The following is a 24,336-nucleotide window of genomic DNA, read 5'->3' as shown; positions in this document are numbered from 1 at the left end:
AATTGTTTTTGCAGGCTATTCCTCCTCCTAAAAGGAGCGTGAATAAATCGGATTGGATTTGGAAACTGGCCGCTTCGAAGAGATATACTACCAAAAGCGAGTACAATTGGCTTGCGCATATAAAATTTCAATGGAGAGATGATGGGAATTAGAAGTGGCTTTAGAAGCTTTTCATTCCGAAAAAGGTCAAATTTCTTTTTTGGCTTGTGCTTCATGATGTCATTCTCATTAATGTCTTCCGCCATAAAAGAGGTTTAATGGTGAGTGACCTTTGTAATAAATGTGGTAATGATCCTGAATCTGTGTTACATTGCCTTTGGGATTGTTCCACTACTCGTGATGTATGTTATTCTTTAAATCCTTCTATTGTTGATCGTGCTAATGCTTATGATTTTTTTTCCTGGGTTACTAGCGTTATTAATGGTAAAGAGGAAGTAGTGGCTACTGGAATTTGGTGAATTTGGCGGAATAGATGTAATGACTTCTTCAATCCAAATGAGCTATGACCTAGGAGAAAATTTTCTTGCTTTGCGAAAGCCTTGACGAATGAGTTGAAAATGGTGAAGAATGATAGAATTTTTTAGGATTATGCAGTTCAGAATTTTTGGTGGCAGCCACCTTCCGAAAAAACTTCTTAAGGTCAACTGTGATGCTAGTGTTCTCTTGGACTCTCTTGTAGTAGACTTTGGGTGCGTTATCCGTGATTATTATGGCACATGGGTGCTAGTAGTTCGAGGCGTCTGCCATTTGATTCAGTTTTCAGGAATAAGCTATTGGCAGTCTGAAATGGTCTTATGATTGCGTGGAAAGTTGGTTGTGATTCTCTTATTTGTGAAATTTATTCTATGGAGGTGTATCTTGTATTGAACAATATTATCAACTATGTTGCACGTGATAATATGGATACTAGATGCACGGGCTTACATTTAAATTTGACATGGTAAATCAAAAATAATATTTTATAATCATAAATTTCTCGAGTTTAGTATAACACTATCATCGTTTATTATATAATAAGCGTACTGAATATGCTGTTTTATCTTTATTCAAAGTAAAATGCAAATGGAACAGTTTGAAGTCTATAATATTCTTGAACCATAAGAAAGGAGACATAAAAAAATAAGAACATATATAACTGTAATAGTAGCATGTCAATTTTACACTAAATTTTATATCAAAAGGCTAATAAAAATTTATCGATAACCTAGTATCTTACTAACCTCATTGGAAAAACAATTGTCATATGATGTTGTGCTCTCTGTTACATATTTCATCTCAAATCTGAAAGTAGAGTTATAGATAAATTAGTTATATTTACATTAAATATTTGTACAAAAGTGTAAATCATAATATGTTATTAAAATGAAAATAATATTTTTCTTACCTAAATATTATTAAAAACTTCTTTGAACATGATATTTGTTGTTGATGACTTTGGATTGCCGTCTTCGTCCAAAATTAGAACCTTGAGGTTACTGCGACTCTTAATTCTTAACAAAGCAACATAAAGTTGTCCATGACACTCCATTTAGTTTGTGTTTATGTCAGGTTAAGACATAGACACAGTAGAACGTGTCTTTTGTTTAGTTTGTGAGACACAAAAAATTAAAGACACGCTTATACACAGGGGCACACATAATACACGTATTTCATGTCTCATTGAAATGATGAGACACGGACGAAGAGTGATGGACACTGATCTGAGTTATTTTTTCTTTTACTATTTTACCCTTATTAAAATTTTAACTTACCAGACTTCTTCTTCTTCTACCTTTGACAAACCCTAACAAGTCTCAAAATCTTCTGTGGAGCTTCCTCATTGACGACTACTTTTGTGGAGCTTCTCTAACCTTTCTCTGTTCTTGAAAACTCCACTAAAGATTTGAGATATGCTATCCCTCTCTTTTATTATCTCAAGTTTTCAAATTTTGTCTTCCCTTGCTCTTTTACCATGAACTTTAATATATTTTATTTTGAAAAAAATAGTGGTGTGTGAATAAAAGAACAAATAATACTGGCAGGCTGTGAAGTATTGTGAATGTTGAAATTTGTTTTGGGGATTAATGTGGGATGATGAGTAAATTAGAAATATTGGGTTTTATTGTTGTTTAGTTAATATTTGGAGCTATTATCTCACTATTGTAAGGGTTAGTATAAGAAATGCTTATAAAGATTCAACCAATAACTTAATAATATTTGTCATGGTTTGGTTGCCTTTATTGTATTTTCAAATAGTAAGAAAACTATTTATGTTGTATGAGTAGCAAGCAATTTTTTTAATGTACTATTTTATTAAAAGCACATAATTTAGGTGTCTTTCATCTTTACCTGAAAAATTTATGAGTTTAGACTTAAAACTACATTAGATTTGAAATTCAAGTTGTAGTCTTTACTGAATTTGAAAGTTTTGAGATATTAATGAGAAAATTGAAAGGCTTTTATATAAGTATGAATTCGGTGTGGGTCATAGATCTTTTATTTTGTGGAGTTGGAAGTTTAAAGTATTGAATTCAAGTTTTTTATTTTGTTTTTTATAATTTAGAGCATTGGTTTGTGGAAAAAGACTTTGATGGTAACTATAGGGTAGTAGATATTAAATTTATTGGACGGCAGTTCGATCCCAGCCCGCTCTAGTGTTGCTAGCTCGGCTTCTTTTGGATTTGTTATGGTCATTATATAAAGCTTATTTGAATGTTTTGGTGCCGAATATTTATTATTTATTTATTTTTACGCATTTACTTTTTATTATTTGTTAGGAAGTGATGATGGATCGTTCCAAGCAAATTAAGTTATGTGTTGGATACTACTGGATTATGATAATGCAATTTGACACGTTAATGTTATTATTTTTGTTACTTTATATATGTATGTTAGGAATAGAAGGTGGAGTCATTCTTCGATTGGTCGAAAAGTGAACACATTGCCATTAAGGCAAGATGCATTAGATAATATCATTGGGGCGGGTGGAGATAGAAATTACATATGGGAGTTACGACTGAGTTTGAATGCATATGCCAATTTGTGTGAATTGCTAAAAGTTCAGGGTGGGTTGGACGAAGATGGTCATGTTGGCATAGGTGAGCAAGTAGCTACTTTCTTAATCATATTAGCTCACCATACCAAAAATCGCAGCGTACAAGTTAAGGTTCTATAGGTCTGGTGAAACTATAAGGAAGTATTTTCACAAGGTATTGTGTTCGATTTTGCGTGTTCAAAGTATATTATTTGCAACGGCAGATCCTGTACCAGAAGATTGTGTGGATCCCAGATGGAAATGGTTTGAGGTAGGTCTTGTATATAGCTCAAATTCTTGCTGGTCAAGTTTATCTGGTGTGTAATAACTTTTTTTTAACATTTGATAGGGTTGTCTAGGAGCATTAGATGGAACTTACATAAATGTCACTGTCCCAAAGAATGATAAATCTAAATATCGGACAAGGAAATCTAGAATATCCACCAATGTCTTAGGAGTTTGCAATCAGAATATGAATTTCGTCTATGTCCTTAGCGGTTGGGAAGGATCGCATCTGATTCAAGGGTACTTAGGGATGCAATTACTCGACGTAATAGCTTGAAAATACCTGTTGGTATGTCTAAATTAATCTTTTGATAAGAGTTTTAACTATTTATTAAAGAATTACGATGTATTTCTTATATTTTTCATCCTTCCATTTTACGGTCTTATTATTTAATGGATGCTAGCTATACCAATGGTAGAGGATTTTTATCTCCTTATAGAAATGTTTGCTATCATTTAAATGAATGGGTTCAAGGTCACCGTGCACCACAAAATCATCTAGAGTTATTTAATAAGAAGCACTCTTCAGCTAGGAATGTGATTGAGCGGTGCTTTGGATTGCTTAAGAAAAGATGGACGATTCTACGAAGTCCGTCATTCTACCCTATTAGGATTCAAAGCCACATTATTATCACTTGTTGTTTGTTACAAAATTTTATTCGTATGAACATGGATGTTGATCCCGAAGAAGATGCAACTCTTTCACCGAAACACATACCCATAGGAGATGATACTATTGTTGATGAAGCCGACACAATTGATGTTGTGGAAAGTAGCCACGAGTGGACTCAATGGCGTGAAGATCTAGCAACTGAAATGTGAGAAATATGGAGAGGAGAACATAGAGCGTAGAATTTTTATTTTGCTAGTTTTATGATGTATGCAATTGTCGTTGACTATTATTATATTTGAATTCATTTGAGTTTTTTCCCTTGTGGCATATGTATGTGTACAATTCAGTTTGATGACTTGTATTCTAATTAAAGACACAATTAGATAAGAGTTTGTTTTAATTGTTTCAAAAGATGTTAAACGTCTATAATGTTATTGAAAATGTTGAAGTGTGTTGCTATTGTGCTGATAATTATTTGTTATAATTTGTTGAAAATTCTGCTATATTCATGCTAGTAAATTTGTACTCATTGGCATAACGATTCTTGTGTAATCCTGAAAATAGTTCTACTATATGGTGCTCTTTTTCATTATTGTGCATTTATATTATCTAGCAGCAAATTGCTTCCACACCACGCTAGTGGACTGAACAAGAAATTGAACAATTTGTGGTCCTCATGGAAGAATTGGTTGTTGAAGGCAAGAGGGCCGATGTCGGTCAATTCAAATCAGGGGCATTTCAAACTGGCAAACAAGATGAATGAAAAGTTTCCTAGATGTGGTCTCACTATGAAGCATATCAGAAATAAACACAAGCACCTGAAAGAAAAATATATGTATGTGGCTGAGATGTTGGGTTGTAGTGGCTTTAGATGGAATTCTCGAAAGATGTGTGTTGAAGTAGATAGTAAATAAGTGTTGGAAGCTTGGGGAAAGGTGTGTTTTTTTGCACTTTTATTCATTGTTCTTACAAGTACATTTTAATTTTCATGCAAGTGTATGCATATGCATTTGTTAATGTATACTCTGTTATATGGTATAAGGTCGTAATGTGACGCTCTATACTTCAGGTGTAACGACCTAACTCCCAATATGCCAAGAAGCTAAGTGTTTCTAACTTATCCCTCCTAATTATTAACTATTATTTAATATATGAGCCTGGTCCTTGTTAGAGCGATGCCAATTTTACGAGTAATTTTTTTTATTCGTTGTGGTGAAGAGGTAAAATAAACAAACATACATTGAGAGAAATAAAAAGGAAGCATAATGAAACATAGCTACACAGTTGATAATATACATCATGTACACTATAACAAAACATGTAGCGTTTACACAAGATCAAGTAAGTTTACATCCTCGTCAACCTACGTAGCTAATATATACACGACACTCCCAGAGCTTGGCCCATACAAAAAGCCACTAAACTGGCGCCCAGGCTAGCCTAACCACTATATAGCTCCTAGCTCTCAGGTGTACTAACACAAGTGAGAGACTAACTAACAGATAATGTCAGACTAGAGTGTTATCAAAAGAATGCCCCTACTGCTGTCAAACTATATCTACACGTGGCCGTTCGGAAGATCGTCATGAGGCTCGCCCATCTCCTCATCCTACTCTATCTCTATCTCACGATCCTCCTCCTCCTCATCGTCTACAACTATAACTATACCCTCAGATCCACCAGAAACACTGCTGTCACTATGTACAAAACCATTCGCGAGCACAGGTCCCTTCGCATATATAGGAGCTACTCCATCGTCCAATAGTGCCGGCTAACCAGGCTGTGGAAAGTCAGGGATCAGCTCAGGGGGAAAGTTCCATTCTGGTGGTATCACAAGTACGTAGTCACCAGCTAACTCGGGCTCATCAGGAATGATAGGCTCAGGTTCCACCACATTCAAAGGTTGAGCTGGTATAGCGTGTCCGGGACCATCGGGAAAAGGATGTCCAGGTGCGTCAGGATGTAACCAGGATAAGGAAAAATCATAATGAGCATTGGGGTCAAAATGCGGGATAGACAGAGGATGTTGAAAAGCTCGATTCGGTAACACATATTGTCTAATACGAGGCTCCAATCCCCATAATGAAGTAACTGTGATGTACCGGATCCTCGTATATATAAGGGTCCTCGAACTCATAGAATGTCATGCCCGTCTCCATCTGAAGGGGAGGAAGGGAGAGAAGGGGGTAAGAATTGGGGTGTTCTTAGTAAGGTCGGGGTTATTAGTTACATTCATTTATCCGGTGTTGATTAGCAAGCGAATAATAAGATATAGCAAAGCAGTAAACAGAAGATAAAGATAGATAGATAAGGTAGAGAAAACAGAAAATAGAACACAAATAGAAGAATACAAGAAAATAAAACACAGATATAGCACACAAGTAGACAAACATAGAGCAATAGATTATACACACAAGAAGAAAAGCAACAGAGAATAATGTGCAGACAAGAATGATGCATGTCTAGTCCTAGTGCAGGTAATGAGCTCATTTGTCGGTTTCTACCCGCTCCCGACGTAACCCAGCATTACCAGCCGGATATGACTTTTCTATTGGCGATACCCCTGTGTATAGGAAATAACCCCTCTGCCACCATAGGGTCCACTACACGTAGGAAATAACACATCTGCCACTGCAAGGATGTATGCCGATACATCTTCTGTATACAGGAAATAACCCCTCTGCCACTACAGAATGGAACAGGTGGTCACGGTACTTCTGTAGCAGGAAATAACCCCTATGCCTTATAGAATAGAATATGAATCTGTACCGGAGGAAAGCGTTCTCAGTTGTCGCACCATCATCTATCTGACTGCCTCAATGCAACAGATGAACATATAAATATCTCTGGGGTTGCCTTAATGCAATAAATGAATAACTTTTCAATAGATTCTCTCCTCTTATTCTCTCTACTCTGCTCTGATTATTCTTTTCTGGGTATCTCTTTACTCTGCTCTAATTTCTCTGTTTAACGTTAATATTTAAAGCTTATGTAAATTTTGCTATGAATAGTTAGCTGGTCCCAAGTATAGATTCATTAAGTCTATACTGAAACAGTTTAACTTTTCATATTATACCTAACCCTAATTGCAACTCAAGGACTAACTATGTTTCCCTAATTCATTCGCTAGTCTCTGTCTGTTTTTCTATTGTTAAAACTTTATACACTTTTCTTTGTTTTTATCTTTTCTTTAGCTTTTTATCTTTCTTTTATATTTGCCTCACTAATATATTCTTACCACTCCCTAAGTGTTTTATGAAGGTAATTATGAAATTCTACGCTTAAAGTTATCTTTCTAAGCTTTTACAGAAAATTGCATTTTTTGCATTATTTTATTATTTTTATTAAAATATTATTTTTAATTAAATATTATTATTTAATATTTTTTATTATTTTGTTACACCAGGCAAGCCATTTCCGTTGTTTGAACGTCTTGAAAACATTTTTGGCAAGGATAGAGCTATCGGTCTTGAAGCCTGCGGTGGAAAAGATGCTGAAGATGATGTTACTTCGGGCTCTACATTTGCTACAGCCACAGCTGGTGGCTTGGGTTTAGACGAAGAGGATGTTGACATGGGGATTTGGCAGCAGCTAAGAGCGAATTACCCAATACCTTTTCGACCTCTTTTTCTTCATCAAGTGAGAGAAATCAAGGACGTCAAACTAAAACTAAAAAGGGCAACGATGCTGCAATCCTATCAAATTTGGCTGAAACTTTTAAGGCTGCGGTTCAGGATCAAGGAAAGCATGTGCAAATACTAGCCAATGCAATGTCTGGGGTTAACGAGCAAGTGAATCTTGGTCGAACATTGAAGAGTCTTAGTTTCAACACAATGGAGATCGTGCAAATTGCAAAGAAAGTTGTGCAGAATCCAGAATTGAAGGCAACCTTTTGGAGTTTGGACGAGGAAAAGGCAATATTTTGTATGAGATATTATGGACAACTTTTAGTTATTGTTGGTGTAGTTGGTCTTAGTTGTTAACTTATTAGGGTATATTAGTAAACTTACTAGGGTATTTTAACAAACTTATTAGACTTCTCAATGTTATTTTGGTAAACTCTTTTCTCTGTTAATTTCCTGCTATTATGCACTAAGTTATTCATCATGTGAATTTCAACTGTATTGTGCAATTTTACACTTAAAATTGTGCATTTCTGCAAAATTCTATTGAATTCTGTGTAATCTATGTTAATTTTTTGCACTTAAGTAGAGTTGAATTTTAATTGTGCAGCGTAATTTTGCACAACAAAATTGTGCACTTTTTAAATCACAACAAAATCGTGCACTTTTTAAAATCACAACAAAATTATTCACTTTCTAAAATAATGCACTTCCTGTGTAGATTTCATACATGATGTTTGCAGCTTGAGTTCCAAATTCCTGAACTTATATATTTGTGCAAAGGAAACAAAATATACTCCAAATACTCATTGTTGAAAACAAACAGCTAGCTAAAATACATTTCAAAGAAACCACTTTCCATTTAATTTTCAATTCCTACAATTTTCAATTCATACAATTGGGTATTTCCTAAAACTATACCAATGAAACTCTTATGCTATTGTTTGTCATGATTCACTGTACAAATACAATGTCAAATAACAAAAAAAATACAACTTTCAAAAGTAATATTTGGTCAAAAATTGCAGTTGTCTCAAGCCCTTGAACATTGGATCCATGACCAACTTCTATTTGTGTATAGCAACCAATTATTTGCATCTTATTATAAGTCAAAGGCAACCATTTTCTGATACTGTACATGACTGCATGATCCTTTGATAGTAGGCACAAACATTCCCTACAAAAAGAATTTCAATAACAAAACTTTAGTAGAAGCACAATATGCTTTGATCTTACAACACACACTGTATTCCCTTGAAATTCATAACTTCATCACTTTACACTAGTACTACTCATAAGTAAATTTTCTAACAATGTAAGTACAACAATAAATTGAAGCATACCCAATGAAGATCCATAAAGGTAGGTTGGTCCACAAAGAAATTTAGCTTATAATCTTCCTCTTCTGAAAAAATACAAATTTTCTTTTAGCAAAGTATACCACTTCGTCCTCTCCTCTTGAATCTTTACTGCAAAGATTATGAATTCACTTTTAAAAAGATTATTGAAGTTTTATTAGTCTTTGATTTCTAGTTTTTATCATCACGTTTGGTCACTGTATATTCAAAAAAGTTCCATTTGCTTGAAAATATTGAAAAAAATACAAAAAAAAGATCTAGATTGAAACATACATTGTAACAAAAGTTGTTCAAATAGATCCAAAGTAAACATATTCATTGTCCACATACAAACAAGTCATCAAACACATTGAATGCATACATGTAAAAGGGCTAAAATAATATAGAACAAGTTCCAAGAACATACAATTATAATGAATCAATTATGAGAACCAATGTAAAATTATTACCTTTGTGACTAATTCACTTCCATGGCACTAAGAAATCATCATATGCTCTGTACAAAGCAACCAAGAAACATTGATATGAATATATATGGTCTTCTTAATCCCAAAATCGATGGAAGAGCATGGCTTATTTTCATCTTTCCAATTACTACTCTTTTAATTCTTAATCCACACTTTTATAACACGTACAGTTTTCAATTTCATTCATCAATACTTAGTTAAATCGTTAAAGTTATGAAATTGGGGACATAATTACACTATGCAAACTGTTAAAATTTTGAACTTGGTTTGGCACAGCTACACATATCAAGCACTGTATTCCCAAAATGCGGTAAACCTTAAACCCTAAATGCAAAATCATAACTCTTAAAGATATAGTTTAAGCTGTAAATATTAGGAATGGCTATGGTAGATACCTGCCAAATGAGGAGGAGATGCTTTTTGGTATTGACTTTTTCTTTGATGCTAATTCTCCACACGGTGCTTTTCATCGATGAGCCATGCCTTCCTCCTTCTCTCTGTTAAACTGAACCTAGCAAATATACTCGCAACAATTAAAACCAATAATTAAGAAGAAGAAGAAGAAGGGGACTGCACAGAATAACAATGAAGGAGGAGGCCAACTAGGGAAAAGGGAGATTTGTGAGGGCTTGAGGTGAGGGGGAGAAACCCTTGATTCAATTTGGGGTCTATGCCTCTCTCTAGTCTTTTTTTTTATTTTTAAATTATTGAATTTTCAATTTAGATTAGAAGGGTAAAATAGTTATTTTAATTATGTAGTGTTCTTGTGTCTTATTAACCAAACATAATATTAGACACTACACTACTGTCATGTCTATTATATCCAAACATCATACATAGACACAAATATTTTATGTCTATGTCTCAAATGTCTATGTCTTAATGTCTATGTCTTAGTACATACACAAACCAAACGGAGTCTGAGTGAACACTGATTTTGGCAAGTAAAGCCTTCCATGTGATAATGATTGACCTTAACTCTTGTTAATGGTCATTTCAAAGCATTCTGTTAATGGAAATTGTCTTCGATGGAACTTAAATGGCAATCCTGAATCTGAAGGGATCAAGTTCATTCTTGGAATGTACACTTTGTCTCTAATATTTCTACTGGTCACTACCGTCTGCCAAGTTCGTTAACTATTAATCTTGTCCCGTTGTATAAACCTGAAGTCTGGTCTATGTTTTGTAGTAGCATTACAGCGACTCCTGGCTTCAAAGTCAACTCGTGGTTGGGTAGTCCTGAAAATTTGATGTCATTTAGGAACTCTGGTGTGAACCACTCTTGTTGTACATCTTCATTCTCATCAGATTGACATGTTGTGTCAGAACTTAGATACTCATTTTCCATCCCTGGAAAGATTGTCAAGACGAAATCGTTTACCTTCTCAACATTCTCAAGCGTAGGTGCAAGAATTGCTCTACTCTGAAAATACCTGTAATTTGACATATTTTGCAACAAATTTGGCTATATAAAGCCTACCAAATGAGAGAGAAGGTCATCAGTAGTTGTAATCAACAGACCATCTAGAATTTTAACTTCTAACATCACCAACAACAGAACCAATATTTCTGTTTCCAAAATCAAGTATCCAATTAGCAAATCTCTTCATTGCACTTCATGTTGATCTGAAGAAGACATTAAAAGCCTCATGTTCGTATGCAGCTTCATAACCTTACAAAACGACCACAGATGGGATGAGTTAAGAGCTAATGACAATATATCATGTCATGTCTACTCCCTTTCGGAATCACCGGAAGTATCTGTCTGAAATCACCTCATAGAACAACAACTTTACCACCAAATAGTTGATGTATCTTATGTTGATCAGTAACTGATATAAGATCCATGAGTGTCCAATCAAGTGCTTCAAAGCACATTTTATTGAGCATTTGAGCTTCATCCTAAATTATTAAGCTACTTTGGATGAGAAGCTCAGCCTTCAAACTACCATGCTTGATGTTGCAATTAGATTCATCAGTAATTGTAATGGGTATTTAAAACCTAGAATGAGCCATTCTGCCACCAGGTAGGAGTAAAGACGCAATTTCATTAGATGCGACATTTAAAACAATCTTTTCTTTAAACCGAATAGCAGAAGAAAGTCCATTACAAATAAATATCTTACCACACACACCATGCCCATAAACGAAGTAAAAAGTACCAGAGTCTGTAATAACAGCATTGAGTATCTCATCGAATATTGACTTTTGCTCATGAGTAATCTTTTGTTCCATATATAAGTTTGTATGAGTCAACTCATTTGTGTCATATGCTAACTCCTCCTTTATTAGCTTATTCTGAAAAAGGCGAACATCAGACATCTCAGAATATGACATTGATTGATAGTCTCCTAAATATCTCGCATTACTGTTGAGTATCTTCTCAATCTTAATAAGGCAGAGGTTTTCCAATTTGTCATAAGTCATATTTAGTCCTAGCAAAAGCACATCATGGTTTTATGAAATATTTAATAAGTAATTCGAAAATAAAACCATTAATATTATTAATAAAAATAAAAGTAATAAAAGAATACATTTTTGATATAAAGAAAAGACATAGTAAAATACCTTACTTTTTCAATGCTTTTCTCCTCTCATATAGTATTCCGTCAGCTAATAATGTCCACTTTACATTCCAAAAACATTCTGGTTTGCTAATGCTATTAGATATCAGTAGCATCGCAAATAGTTTTCTCAATTGATGACCAGATGGAAGTTCAGTTACCTCATTAATAACTGTAATGAATTCCCTATCATCACACAGTAGTCCCATGAAATAGCAAGCATCTTGGAAGCTAGAATATGTAATTCCATTAACTGTCCTAATAGACTCATATTATTGTGAAACTTCTCTGAATAGCTAACAAAATTCTCATATAGTAAATATTACCTGTACCCGATGGAACATAGTTTAACCTCCCGATAGAATACCCTCTTTTGCATGGATGCCATTCCCTTGCTTCTCTATCATAAACAAATTGATTTGGAAACTCAGCATACGTCAAAGTTTGACTTGCTTCAAATTTTTTGTTGGCCTCCATCCATGCTAAGAACATCGTACATTTTCATATCTTTTCTTTCACAATTTCCTCAAGACCGTCATCATCTTTAAAGATGATATTTTGATCTCCAGACAAATGCAAGGTTAATCTCATCACTGAAGGCCACCTCTGATGAATATCATAAGTCAAAGTTCTCCAGATAGCCTCACATGCAGACAAATACCTACAGTCATAAAATTGTTTAACCTCATCAATAACTTGAGCATCCTCTCCACTGGAAGCTTCCTTTGAAACTCCAATTGCTACCCTGTCTGGACTTTTATTCACGTACTTGAACAAATATTTAATAGCATTTGATTTGTTGCAGTACTCTACATTAACCTGCACTTGATAAGACATCAACAAATATGCATTTTATGGAACCACATTCCTATTATTCATATGGACTCCCTTCTTCTCAGTAACGACTCCTGTCTCCTGCGTCTCGTATTCTATATGATGGGTATCTACTATCATAAAAAACTGTGGTGCTATTGAATATTTTGGGATAATATTTGGTGCAGTACCCATCTTTCATGCAGGGAGATTTTGAGAAAGTTCTACCACATGTTCCATGAATTATATATGTAGACATAGTTGTAAACAATTTTGGGTGCCGAACAGGATCTGACAACTCTAAAGATATTAACCGGTCAATTTGAGTTGTCGTTGTTGTCTTATGGTCTCCACTCAATCATAAAAGAATGTGAACATGTGGTAGACCTCTTTTTTGGAATTCCACCGAATACATCCCTCATTACAAAAAGACAAAAAAAAATATGTTATAAATAAACTATCTATTTTATATATGTGCTTTGATAAATTAAGGGTGATAATAAAAAATTAACAATATGTTAAATAAAAAAAAAATTTGCCATTTATTTTATAACAATCTAATGGAATATTTCTCTAAAAATAAGGTTGGACGATGAGTAATACCTGCATCTAGCACTCCAAATGAAATTTCTTACTTAAGATTCGAGATTATCATGTCAAGCTTAATTTTGAACACTCTACACAATATATTCGGCCGGTCTTCAACCTTTAAGTTTATTGGATTGTTAACTTTGCCAATCTCTTGCCAACTCGAGCTACGTATCATTGTGATGAAAAGGTATGAATATCATATTTCTTAAAAATTGTCATATCATCTTGATAATTATTAAATATATATAACATGCCACCAATGAAGGACGCAAGTAGAATGATACGTGTACCTACTTTGGAAGCACGAGTCTCACCCCTAACAATTGCATCTTGAATCCCTTATATACATCACTCCTCACATTGTTTTGGTTGTTTCGATAGTAAGTCAGTCTTTGTGCTTTAATCATGGAAAAGCAATCAACCAAGAACTGCTGAAATAGTCTTCGACCATTGACAATAGTTGTATACTCGACCCTTAGCTTCTCTCTTGTATTCTAAATGTTATAAACTCCCTTAAACTCACACGCTGTCTTTTTCTATTTTCATTAGTCCTATGAAATTCTCGCAAAGGAATGTCTTCTTGATAGCCATCTTCACCGTAAGAAAACATCATAGGATACTGAAGAGGAATAAATGCAGTGTGTCTCATGAATCCTTTGTAGATATCCAAACTTTAATTAAACTATAATATCACGCCCTGCATCTCCATAATCAAAATCTTCTACTATTAGAGTTGCGACCTCGTTAGAATATGGTAAATTATAGACTCTCGCGTCCTTTGATCTTTTTCGATGCAACCACAGCCTTATATTTGTGATATCTCCTTGATGATTCTGGAAGTATGTGCACATTGGTATGTTGGTTAAATTAACCACAGCCTTATATTAGTCTTGAAATTATCCACATTGAGTCCAACACCAAAATATCTTATTTGGTAAGATATTTTTTTCTTAGCAAATTCACAAATCGAGACATAAGAGCTTCTTAACTGAGACGTGTATTTTTCTTCTCTAGAATTGATAAAAAAAATCAAAGAACAATTAAATGGGGATAAACAAACAAATTTAAAATATGAATAATATAAATTTAATATTATTTAAAAAATTGGTAGAAAACTCATATCTTCATCGAGGCAAACCATCTCAATTGAGTATGACAATGGAGAATTTCCATAGCTTGGTAGTGTCATTAAAAAAATAGAGAAATTTTAGATTTTGGATATATGTAAAGAAAAAGATTGATATACTTTGAATTGTTGTGCTATACATGTCTCATAACTTATACTTTTATAGTTGATTCATAGTTAGAATTCTCTAAATTTGATTGACTTTAATTTGAATTTGAATTAAATTTGCAGATAAAATAAATATACAAATATATTTAAAATATAAATTCTAACAAACACAAATATTCAAAGTTTCAAACATAGCGTTTAAATAAAAAGAATCAACAAATTTTTAAAAAATGTGCCATAATCAACGAATTTGATTTATTCAGTATCCTATAACAATTTATAATTGACAAATATTAAACTAATTTTATTTAAAAAGTATAAATAAATTTACGCAAAATATCACTTTTTAAATTAACGTAAGAATATTGTTAGATTAGGAATGATTTTATTTAATATTGTTAGATTAGGAATGATTTTATTTAAAAAGTTTAAAAAATTAAAATTATAACAACCTAATTATTATCGTTATTACGTGAAAACTAATCCACACTTAGTTATAAATTACAATAATTATGTGAATTATTAGCTTTGGAATAAATTTGAATTAAAATAAATTTAAATTAATCTTTTCGAAAAATTTAATTTATGAGCAAATAACTTAAAATTAAAAAGTAACAACTTAAGTCAATAATAATTTATGATTTAAAAGAATAATCTGTAAATAACTTAAAATTTAAAAAATAACAACCTAAGTAAATAACTTAAAATTTAAAAAATAACTACCTAAGCAACATAACTTAAATCTAAACAAATAACTTAAAATTAAAAAGTAACAACCTAAGCAAATAATAACTTATAATTTATAAATATAATTCTAAAAATTTCTAGTGACGATACCTAAGCAAATAAATTTCCAAACTCAACTTATGAGAGCCATGTCGGCATATGAGCTCCCCATTTATATTACTATAAAGATAAAGATTATCGAAAAGATTATGGAATTGTTAAATAAGAACTGGGAGGTGTCATTCATTTGGGTTAGAAAAGAAGCTAATATTGCTGCTGATTGTTTGGCTAAGAATGGTTATTCTCAATCGGTGTAAATTCAATCAAGTGATGATCTCAAGCAGATTTTGTTGACGGATTCTGTTGTATAGTTTTTTGGTGTTGTGTTCCTGTTTGTTTTAATTTTTATTATAGACACACAAAAAATATACTATGAGCACTATGGACTTATTATGGAGGTTATTTTAAGGCTCTGTTCGTTTGGACTTAGGTAAAAGAAAAATGGAAGAGTGAACAATTTTCATATTTTGATATATAATTTAGAGTCTAATTTTAATGTTCTGATGGTATAAAGCATTTTATATAGTTGTCCATTAGTATTTATTTTTTTGATTAACCATTTATATAGTTAAAATAATAGTTATTTTTATTGACATGACATTATGTAATTAAATGCATATCTAAAAGCATTTTTATACTGATAATGCATTAAAATTAAATCTGTCTAATTTATATTAAAAAATCTTTTATGTATCTTCTCTTTCTTCTATTTCTTTTGTACTTTGATCCAAACAAACAAAACCCAAAGGTTATATAAAATGATCATGAGAACTTACGAGTTATTAAACGTGGGACAACAACACTTTTCGCTTCTTCTGTAAACATGGGATTGACGCTTTGTATGCACCGAAGAAAAAATATTGGTTGTCTAAATTAAGAGAGAAAGATAAATAAGTCCTTAATTTTTTATTACGAAGACAAATTAATCTCTCACCGATTAAAAATATAAAATCATCTTTGACCATTTAAAATGCGAGACATATGCATCATTCCATTCATTTTTTCTTCTAAAACGTGGACTAATGTGGACATTAGATAGAACATCCTCCTTCTTTCTCTTCAAACCTCCAAAAACCTTTTTCTTGTTCTTTTTCAAAAACTATTGTCGATTACTATAACCACTGCCATTTCAGCATCACGCCTAAGGTAGCAACGGAGCGAGTATGGACGAATTTTTGCGCTACTAGACTCAATCTTATAATAACCCACATTGAACCCGTCCCGTTCCTAGTCGCGGATAGACTAAAATTAATCCCTAACTTGCCTCACTCCTTATCCGCGGTCCTGTAATTATTAAGATTCAATAAATAAAATTAAGTTTCAAAATTTATATAACCATTATTATATACTTAATATCAATTAAAGTAAAATCTCAAGAATGATATAATATTATTAATTTTTTTACTAATGATTTTACATATATTATATATATACAAGGTGGGTATTACCTAAACCCGCCCCGCTCCGCGCTGTTAAAACCCATCCTCGAGCAAATAGGGATAGAGCGGGTATTCGCGGATACGGTAGTGTTTTCATCCCTAATTGAGAATGCAAACATATTAACGATTATATATTTCAATTTAGCTCTTTGGACAGCGATTTGTTCTCTCTTCCTAATGTTGAAAATATTATATCGTTAAAGTGACAATCTACAAATTGAGCTTTAAATACATCTCCTATTTGCATCTCTAGATACCTTACAATAAAAGAGAATCACATCCAACATATATTTCTAATTTTTTGAGTCCCATTTTGGTGCGATTAGATAGAGCAATTGGGATATATAGCGCACATCCAAATATTCTCAAATGGGATATGTTTGGTTGTTGGCCAAAAGGCAATTGTAACTTGTTGACCTTAATCGAATAACTGCTACAACATGTAAAATTACATACCTAAAAATGAAAATTGGGAGCTTCATTTAAATAAGAAAGAGTCTAACAATCAACTGGAGACGTTTAATAAATGATTCTACTAGCCTATTTTGTGTACGAACATGAGTTATCGAATGTTCAACACTTATACCAATAGCCATATAATAACCATCAAAGGCTTGACAAGTAAATTTACCAACATTATTAGGGTGAATTGTTTTGATTGAATTTTCTAGAAATTGTGTTTTTAGTTTTATAATTTGTGCAAGTAGTCTCGCAAACGCCAAATTGCGAGATAATCATTAGCCCATATGAGAACATCTTAAAGATGTATTTATTAGGACCGTAAAGTTTCTATAAGACCCACATTATTGATTAATTAGTTCACATATATCACTTTGAATTAACTCAAGAAATTCAGAAGATTCAAATATAGTCTTTGCTGAAAATATGCAGTACAACATAACTAACTAGAATACTAGATTGAAGAATCTTATGGTTCTCCAATAAATACCATTATTAGTTTTCAATAATCTTTTGCATCATTAGTGTTCCAGAGAGACCTAATCAGTCATACCAAATTGTGAATTCATTTGAACTAATAAACTTTTGATTTATTATAACACGTGATTCAATTGCATTAATACGAATATAGTATATATTAGAAGAAAGCATAGGTAATTTTTTCAATATGACTTTTTTATTTGAATCGCAACACATAATATAAAATAACTCATTGTGATTCTTAAATACTGTCTCAATATGATATCTATTCTTATGAATATCTTTAAAACTCAACAAGTTATTTTGAGAATTTGTAGATAATAACACATTATTTATAATGAGTTTTGTTCCTCTAAAAAATAAAATAATATCTCTTCTAGAATTATCAATTATTTTACTAATACCAATAATAATTGCCTTTTTATGTATAAAGTTGACAAAATAAATTTTGTTTTTAAGAATAATGTAACACCATACTACACAGTGTTTTATGCTTAAGTCATAGAATAGAGGTAGTGTGGTATTACAAACCCCTAAACAGTAAAATATACATATAATACTGAAAGAAATAACATACTAGGAGCCTTGAAACAAACGGGTAAACAAAAGTCGCAAAATGAAAAGCGCAACGCTCAAGAAATAAGATTACTCACGTGCTAAGAAACCTAATAGGAACACGATAGGAATTGGCAAAAGAAAAAAGAGAAGCTAAGAAAACAGCTTAACTAGCCCCCTGACTCAGCCTGCGAAGCTAAGACTGGCCAGAGGATGTATATATACATATAAACATATATAGATATCCCCAAAATACATCAAAATATCAAAGTAAACTCTTAACTCTCCCTCAACCTCTAAGAGGAGCAGCATACATAAGTTACTTGGAGAGTAAGCTAGACATATATATACATATATACAACCAGAAACCAAAATACACCCAAGGACTACTTCGCTTCCCAGAATCCAGACGCCTAGCGAGGAGCCTCTCGACCTGAATCTGAAAAATAACAATACAATATGGAATGAGAACTGGAGGTTCTCAGCATGGTAAAAGTGCCACGCGCATAATAAATAAAGTCCTAAAAATGCCATAGGCAATCCTAGAAATCCGTTATACAATTATCCAACTTAATACTAAACAGAAGTTATAAACAGGGGTAGGTATTCTAAATCTATCTAACTTACCCAATTTTAATCCTAATGTAACACCAAACCATTTCTCCATTTCCTCCTTTTCCTCCATCAATCATAATGCAACAGAAACAAACAACCAAACAAGTTCAAGCACAATTATGAACACATAATACAAGTACCAAATATACAAGTAGTCGGTGATATATATCAATTACGCATTCCCAATTAAGGCATTGCAAACAAAGCACACATATGCATATGATGAATGTCTATCCTACTAGCCGTGAGTTCACGTGTCGGTTATTTTGCCAGAAACCGACACATCTAGTATCTAACCCAGACATTGGTCTCTAGGTTGTGAATCTCCAGGAGGATCATAAACGAAGGAGAGTGCATTTCCACATCGAAGGAGTGTGCCTTTCCACCTTGCAACTAGAGAAGAATGTGGGGGAAACAATACGAAGGAGAGTGCCTTTCCACCTTCCCCACATCTGCATCATGACAAGAGAGAGAACTTCCGTCCTCAACTTGCCATATCGACTATTTCGGCCACACACAGTCATTCCCAAATCTCATCATTTATCATTATCATTTCCTTACATTCGTTCTTTATAGCCATAACAACATGTATTCATTTAGTTTTCACATCTTTCTCTTATAATTCATCACGTTTACCCTTTCCGGGTCCCGACCAAACCATTTATCAAATTCTTCTTAACCTCTTTAATATCAAATAATCTTAAAATCAATCCAACTCTAACATTAAATCAATCACATAACACGAAGATTAATCTTTGACTTCTCGGACCCATGACTATCACTAAGACATCCTCGATATTTTATTTTTTTCTATTTTTAATATAACAAATGAACTTGAAATTGCGAAAACTTTTATGTCCAGGCATTCATCTTGAAATAAGCTTTCTAACAAACTAAAGATCATAATTTTATGATTTCTCTAGCCTCAGGAATAAAGAAAAAATCGTGACTGCTCTGCAGTGCATAAAACCAGAAAAACAGCAGCAGTATGTGATATTCAAAATTCAATATAAAATTTAAGTTAAATCCAATGACTTTAAAAATTAATGTAGTTAAATTTTACTCATCCAGATTTCTTTCTCAATTGGTTCTGAGTTAATACCATTTTTAATGAAGAAGTTACATTACCTAAAAGTTAAGTAAAAATGAGTCAAAATCTGTTTTAGAAACCAACAAGTTTAGTACCTTTCAATTTAAATTTTGGTTTGGGAACTCCTAGCTCATCCAGAAACAAGTGTGTCTTGGTTGCAACCCAATTGCTATTCAATTCTAAGAGTTACAAGCATTGAAATTTGATGCATAACTTGCTGAAATCTGTTTTTTTTCAGCTTTGACCACCAACATTCAAAAATTCACAACTCCCAATCCTCAACTCTTAAAATTCTGAAATGTTAAAGAAATAAAGCAAGTTAATTAAATTTTATAACAAAATTGGTTTCGCTCCAAAACTCAACTCGTAGAAGTCGCAGCAAGACAAACAAATTGCTGCCCTATTTGACCTTTTCTGCTGCAGGACAGATTTAACAACCTAACTTTAAAATTTTCCATAAATTGTATATTTAACAAAAAGGTCCCAAATTTTTTAGTTTAGTTCCTTATATTCCCAAGTTTAGCCCAAACTTGGTCTCATGCAATTCCAATCATTACATAATTAGTTACATCATATGCAATACCACCACAACACAACTTTACATCCTTATTAACAAACACCAATCCTAAACCATCATAAATAAATATAAGAGCACACCATTAATAACTTTCACACCTCATACTTCCAATATATATCCACCAACAAATCTATTCCAACAACATTACAAGGCTAATCATTAAATACAACAAACAATTCAACTTATCCTATGATTCCTCTAACCTAAGTTTTCACAACACCATAAATATTAAACGTGTGAAACTTAAACCATACCTTGTCTAATCACTTAGTTCACCTAAGGCAGCCTCACAACTCAAAATTACAGCCCCTCCAAGCTCAATCAAATAGCCCTAAAACAAGCCTTGGTCACCAACAAACCTCCAAGTAATCCCAATTCAATTCCAATGCATGAACACCCACTTAACCTACACCTAATATATATATATATATTTTTTCTAATTCAGTTTTTTATTATAAATACAAGATTGAGCTAGGGTTAGGGTATCCTTACCATACTTATATGCTCAATAGCTTGAGCCCATAAGTCCCGGAAGCTAACTTGAGCCTAAAACACCAAATTATACAAAATTTCAACACCAAAGCTCAATAAATTCAGAACTGAAAATAGGAAAATTAAGGAAGAAAACATGGCTTTCTTACCTTTCAATGCTATGGGCTTTGTAGAGCTCGACGCCGCGGACGCATAGGCGCAAACAGTGCGACGATCGGAGCTCGGAGCGAGAAGTTATGTGAATTTGAATGAAATCAAGGGTTTTGGAATCTTCAACATGTTCTTCCCCATTTAGGTTGCTGCCCAGCGTGTTCTGTATATTGAATGGAATGAAATGAGCTTCAGCTCATTATATATAGTGAGTTGGTTGGGCCCACGGGACCAGTTCGATCGGTTCGGCCCGTTCGGCTCAATTTTGGGCCAAATTTTTTGAAATTGGTGTCAAATTTTTCGTTTTGACGAGCTCTACCATATTTTGATATTAATTTTGCATTTCTAATTTTCCTATTTAAAATTTGATTCGTTGACTAATTATTTACCGATTTCAGCGGAGTTTACAAATAATGTACATGTTTGCACTATCTATAAGAATCTTCTTGTATCTTTATCATTATTTTCAAATGAAAAAGTAAACATGTGAAAAAATATAATTTAACATAGAATTTATCTTTAAAGTTAATTTTCTTTTGAAATTCGTAACTCAATCATTTTGTTAATATATATATATATATAATGAGTTAAATCATATTCTTACGTATATAGTTATTTTATTTATTATACACATATTATAATAACACAAATTTATTTATGAATGTTTTAAAACTTACATAAAAAGATAAATTTAAAAGTAAATATATTCAAATAGAAATAAGTAAAAACGTATATAAATATATCGAAAATCAAATATATAACAAGAAAATAAATTATTCAATATTTACATTAATGATTAGATGACCAATATTTACTTCTGTGTCTTTAAAGAAATTAGACATATCATAATAAGTTATGGTAGTAACATCTTTTGAGATAAAATTAGTTTCTATTTTTTCTCATTCTTTTTTTAAAATGATTGGTAAAGTTCAACTAAATGCTTTGGCGTATGACAAGTACACTATCAATGATCTTTACCATCATAATGATGACATCTGCTTTCTATATTTTTAATGTGCTTATTTTTCTTTTCTTTATTATCTTACTTTTTGGATGATCTTTTATTATTGAAGAATATTTTCTTCTTATCTTTATCATATATATTTGTTACTAAATAGTAATTTTTATCATTTTTAAGATTACAATGTGTCATATTCATTTAGGAGAATGGAGCTGAACCACAAAGGACAAATTTCATGATTTTTCATAAGCAATTCGTTTTTTTGTTATACCACAAGAAGGCATGTAATTAATTTATAGTATTTTATAAATCTCTTGTCTCGATATTGTTATTGTAGGAGTATATTCAAGACATGAAATGTCAAATATGTTTTCTCTAACATATCTTTATCAATAATATGTTTTTCACACAATTTTAATTGTGAGGTTATTTTAAGCATTGTGAAATTATATTCAGCGATGGATTTAAAATCCTATAACTACAAATGTAATCATTTATATTGGACATTTGGAAAAATCACCGATTTTTTGTGATAATACATTTTTTCCAGGCTCTTTCGTAATTTTGCTAAATATTTTATAGTAAAGTATTAATTTTTTAATCTATTGTCAAGATGACGATAAAAAAATATCATTGCAGTAGCATAATCCTTTAATGTTGTATTATTGTTTGCTTTAATAGTATTACTGAGATTCATTGAGTAAAGATAAATTTTAACATCTATAATTTATGATAAATAACTTTTTTATAGAAATATAAAGTGGTACAAATTCCAAATAAAAAAAGATTTGATATGATTAAACTTTCTTATCTTAAGAGCCTTTGTGCTGATAATGTCTTGCAAAAATATGATGAAAGTAGATACATAGGGCTAGAGATTTAGATATGAGAATATAGAAGAATTGTATTTTAATGATATTCTCACAATATAGCACTTGATAATTTATGAGAATAGATTTCTATTTTACAAAAATGATATACAAGATTTAACACGAGCTAGAATAATATAAAATTATAAACTTGGTGTTTTAAAGAAAATAATACTAGAATATTATTTATCTAACTCACTTATTAATTAGTAGAAACATCTTATAGAAATTCATACCCCATTAATTGATGATATTCCATATTTCATTATGTATGATAATGCTTCATACTCCATAATATGACATCCATATTAATGATCATTTTATAACACTTAAGCTGTGTTTGAAAAGGAGACTGAGACTGAGAGATAGAAATTAAGGTAATGTTTATTTTGAGGTACTGAGATCGAAATTAAAAAATTAGGACTTGATATTGTGTTTGTTAGTTTGAGATTGGAACTAAAATTTCAGTTTTGCGACATAAAATTTGAGTCTTTTTAGTATCTCAAAAAAGTGGAGATTTAGGAGACTAAAATATAAATAACAATTCTTGCCCAAAATATCTTCATCCTAATTAATTAATTCTAAAGGATTTGGATCTTTTAAAGTTTGATTTTCACTCTAGAGAGTAAAGTGTGATCTCTTACTATTGATTTCATAGGTGTGACAAAAAATAAATATGAAAGAGAAACTATTCAAGGGTAAAAGATCACACTTTACTCTCTAAAGTAAAATTCAAACTTTAAAGGATCCAAATCCAATTCTAAAATAGCATCTTATTTCGTTTTGCTCTGAACTCTTCTTCTTTCTTTTTTTTTCTCGATTTTGATTCCACTGTCTTAGTCAACTCACTAAGTCTCTGTCATGGACAACAAACAACAACAATAACCTCATAAATCTCACGCATCTAAAGACCTTTTTCTTCTCAATTACCAATATTTTAAGGTTCAAATTACTTCTAAATTCTTCACGAATTAGCTTTTTTTCCTCTTCAAAAATCTTTGCAACTACTGCACCCAATTGTTCTCCGTTATGCTCCATCAACCCAGGTCAATTCTGTCTCCAAAACCATCGAATCACGTCCAAATTTTTGCTCAATTAAATCGTCTTTTATGTTAATATTGGCGGTGCTACCGATAGCGGGATCGACAGAAGAGTTCCTGCTTTCTTCTCGAGCACCGAGTGGAGGAGAAAGGAGGTTTCTGGCTGAAAATTGAAATAAGAGGGGTTAGGGTTTTATTTTACGTTTAATTATAATTAGGGATATTTTAGTAATTTCACATATTTTAGTCTCTACTTTTATCA

The 24,336-nt window shown here is 32.2% G+C and overlaps 1 long non-coding RNA gene across 1 annotated transcript; it reads right to left on the bottom strand.

Moving 5' to 3' along the window:
- Nucleotides 1-18,434: 18,434 nt before the first annotated feature.
- On the bottom strand, nucleotides 18,435-21,381 carry LOC112698277 (uncharacterized). The gene is made up of 3 exons (XR_003151474.2): nucleotides 21,204-21,381; nucleotides 21,055-21,108; nucleotides 18,435-18,719 (listed from the first exon to the last, which is right to left on the bottom strand). It is a non-coding gene; the product is annotated as an uncharacterized lncRNA (long non-coding RNA).
- Nucleotides 21,382-24,336: the final 2,955 nt, after the last annotated feature.

The sequence above is a fragment of the Arachis hypogaea genome, chromosome 6 (genome assembly GCF_003086295.3).
Source record: "Arachis hypogaea cultivar Tifrunner chromosome 6, arahy.Tifrunner.gnm2.J5K5, whole genome shotgun sequence".
Lineage (NCBI taxonomy): Eukaryota > Viridiplantae > Streptophyta > Magnoliopsida > Fabales > Fabaceae > Arachis > Arachis hypogaea.
The sequence above is the reverse complement of the archived record's forward strand: the minus strand, read 5'-3'. Positions and strand labels throughout refer to the sequence as shown.